The sequence below is a fragment of the Cetorhinus maximus genome, chromosome 3 (genome assembly GCF_964194155.1).
Source record: "Cetorhinus maximus chromosome 3, sCetMax3.hap1.1, whole genome shotgun sequence".
In the NCBI taxonomy this organism is placed as follows: Eukaryota; Metazoa; Chordata; class Chondrichthyes; order Lamniformes; family Cetorhinidae; genus Cetorhinus; species Cetorhinus maximus.
This window is the reverse complement of record NC_135881.1, coordinates 195,833,019-195,836,677: the sequence shown is the minus strand read 5'-3', so window position 1 is coordinate 195,836,677 and position 3,659 is coordinate 195,833,019.

The window sequence follows — 3,659 nt, the reverse complement described above, 5'->3', positions numbered from 1 at the left end:
CCAGGTAGATGCCAGTGTTGTAGCTGTACTGGAACAATAGAACAAGGTAGGTGATATAGAAATTCTTGAATCACTTTCAGTTAATTTGTTCCAAGAATTAGTTTGAATGGACCAGACTCTTCCTGAGTTTTAGTGCTATCACCTCTTTAAAGGGAGACATTTACTTGAGTACCAGGAGGGCTATGCTGGCCCTGTTTTTCCAATGGCCTAGTCCAGGGTTCTCTTAAGGTTAACTTGCAGGTTGTGTCGGTAGTTAGGAAGGCAAATGCAATGTTGGCATTTATTTCGAGAGGACTAGAATATAAAAGCAGGGATGTGCTGCTGAGGCTTTATAAGGCTCTGGTCAGACCACATTTAGAATATTGTGAGCAGTTTTGGACCCCATATCTCAGGAGGGATTTGTTGGCCCTGGAGAGGGTCCAGAGGAGGTTCACGAGAATGATCCCAGGAATGAAAGGCTTAACATATGAGGAACGTTTGAGGACTCTGGGTCTATACTCGATGGAGTTTAGAAGGATGAGGGGGGATCTGATTGAATTACAGAATACTGAAAGGCCTGGATAGAGTGGACGTGGGGAAGATGTTTCCATTAGTAGGAGAGACTTGGACCCGAGGGCACAGCCTCAGAGTAAAGGGAAGACCTTTTAGAACAGGGATGAGGAGAAACTTCTTTAACCAGAGAGTGGTGAATCTATGGAATTCATTGCCACAGAAGGCTGTGGAGGCCAGGTCATTGAGTGTATTTAAGACCGAGAAAGATATGTTCTTGATTGGTAAGGGGATCAAAGGTTACGGGGAGAAGGCGGGAGAATGGGGTTGAGAAACTTATCAGCCATGATTGAATGGCGGAGCAGACTTGATGGGCCGAATGGCCCAATTTCTGCTCCTATGTCTTATGGTCTTATGGCCCCTGTTGAAAAATAGGATTGTTGAATCATTTGTATAATAGTGTGATGCAGTGATGGTGCAACCACACCTAGAGCACCTTGTACAGTTTTGGCCTCCTTATTTTAGGAGGGATATGCTTACATTGGCGGCAGTTCAGAGAAGGTGAACTAGGTTGATTCCTGAGGTGAATTTTTAAAAAACTTATTCTTTCATGGGATGTGGGCCAGCTTTTATTGCCCATCCCTAATTGCCTTTGAGAAGGTGGTGGTGAGCTGCCTTCTTGAACCGCTGCAGTCCATGTGGTGTAGGTACATCCACACACTGCTGTTGGGGAGGGAGTTCCAGGACTTTGACCCAGCAACAGTGAAGGAACAGTGATATATTTCCAAGTCAGGATAGTGTGTTATTTGAGGGGAACTTGCAGGTGGCGGTCTTCCCACGCGTCTGCTGCCCTTCCAACTGGTAGAGATCACGGATTTGGGGGGTGGTGTTGAAGGAGCCTTGGTGAGTTGCTGCAGTGCATCTTGTAGATGGCACACACTGCTGCCACTGTGCATAGGTGGTGGAGGGAGTTAAAAAGTTGAAGGTGGTGGATAGGCTGTTGATCCGGCAGGCTGCTTTGTCATAAGTTTTTCAAGTTTCGATGATGCAGTGATGGTGTGACCATCGAGTTTCATCTCGATTGTCATCGAGTTTCTTGAATGTTGTTGGAGCTGCACTCTTCCAAGCAAGTGGAAAGTGTGGCATCGCCCTCCTGACTTGTGCCTTGTAGATGCTGGACAGGCTTTGGGGAGTCAGGGGTGAATTATTCTCCACTGAATTCCCAACTCACTCCAAATCCGCTCTCCTGCTCTTCCCTCATAATCCTTCAATATCTCCCGCAGTCCAAAGATCTGTCAACCTTAGCCTTGAATATAACGATGGAGGATCCACAACCCTCTGAGGTAGCAAATCCCAAAGATTCACAACCCTTTGAGTAAATAAATTTCTCCTAACCTCAATTAGTCTTAAATGATCAATCTCTTATTCCGAGACATAGAAACATAGAAAATAGGAGCAGGAGTAGACCATTCGGCCCTTCGAGCCTGCTCCACCATTCATTATGATCATGGCTGATCATCCAACTCAATAGCCTGCTCCCGCTTTCTCCCCAATTCCTTTGATCCCTTTTGCCCCAAGAGCTATATCTAACTCCTTCTTGAAAACATACAATGTTTTGGCCTCAACTACTTTCTGTGGTAGCGAATTCCACTGGCTCACCACTCTCTGGGTGAAGAAATTTCTCCTCATCTCAGTCCTAAGTGGTCTACCCCGTATCCTCAGACTGTGACCCCTGGTTCTGGACTCCCCCACCATTGGGAACATCCTTCCTGCATCTACCCTGTTGAGTCCTGTTAGAATTTTATAGGTTTCTATGAAACTATGGCCTCATGTTCTAGACTCTCCAGCCAGGGGAAAGAATGAATCTAATTTACATAAGATGGACAAGTCTTAGAATTTGTACTAATAATAGACATCCTGGCACTGAAATCTTCAAATGGATAAAACAGATTATAAACACCGAGCTGACTCTTTATAAATAACTTTTATATGAAACACATTTACTTTCCTTGAATTTCTCCTCATTGTGGGAACCTAATTAATGTTATGCAACTTGTCGTTCTTTCTGGAATTTTGAACTATTTTTTCAAAAGCACTCACTCTTAACGTCCTGATTCTAAATAGCACCTCCCCTTAGCCTGGTGGAAATGGGGGTGGGGGGGCATTTAAAATGAGGACAGCAATTTACCTCCTTCACCTCTGCTGCCTTCTCACTGTGTCCCCCATAATAACCTGATCTTTTTGAGGGGGTGAGCAGGACAGCCGCACGAAGGCGGCTTCTTTAAATATGCAAATTAATTCCGACAACGTCATGCAACGAGCCAATAGCCAATAAATAAAAGGTAACCAGCATCAGGCAGCCAGAGTCCTCATTGCGAGAAGCAGTTTAGACCGTCCTCTAAGGAATGAAATAATCCCGGAAGAAAAGCATCTCCAACAGTGCAGCACTCCCTCAGTACCGCAGTAGTGGTAGCTTTGATCTTTTTGTACCCTGGAGTGGGACTTGGATTCGGAACCTTGTCCCATATCGGATACTTCACGGCAAGCAGTAAAATAAAAGTAATTAAAACCAGGGAGAAGATAAATCTGCAGCAAGTCTAGCACAGCACTGAAGGTTTTATATGAACAGCCTGTTACAACAGGATAATGTAACTGTACACGTTGCAATCGTCTGCCTTCATGAATTCCTGCAGTTGGTGGGTCCACTTGAGCAGGAGATGAGTATCCAATGATGTTGACAGTCCCAGCTTTGACATTTTTGGGGAAAGCCCAGGACTGCTCAACCAAATGAATAAATCATTGCTGGGTTTTTGATCGAGAACTCAGCCTGCCTGCTTGGAATGTAGGGACAGCAGGAGGCTATCCATCCCCTTGATCCTGTTCCACCGCTCAGTTGTATCATTGCTGATCTGTAGCAACTTCACTTATCTACCTTGATTCCATATCTTTCACTACCCTTGCTTGATGAAAATATTATCAGAGAGAAAGCGATAGTCCTAGAACAAGCAAGCAGTCCTAAAACACCATTTAGCTATTACTGATAAAATTATATCTAAATTCCTTTCTTAGGGGTGGTGGTGGGAGGGTGGGGGGGTGGTGGAGGTGTGGTGATTTCCGCTTTCTGACTTACCACTATGACTTCCGATTTGATTATAGTTTATGGTAAGCTC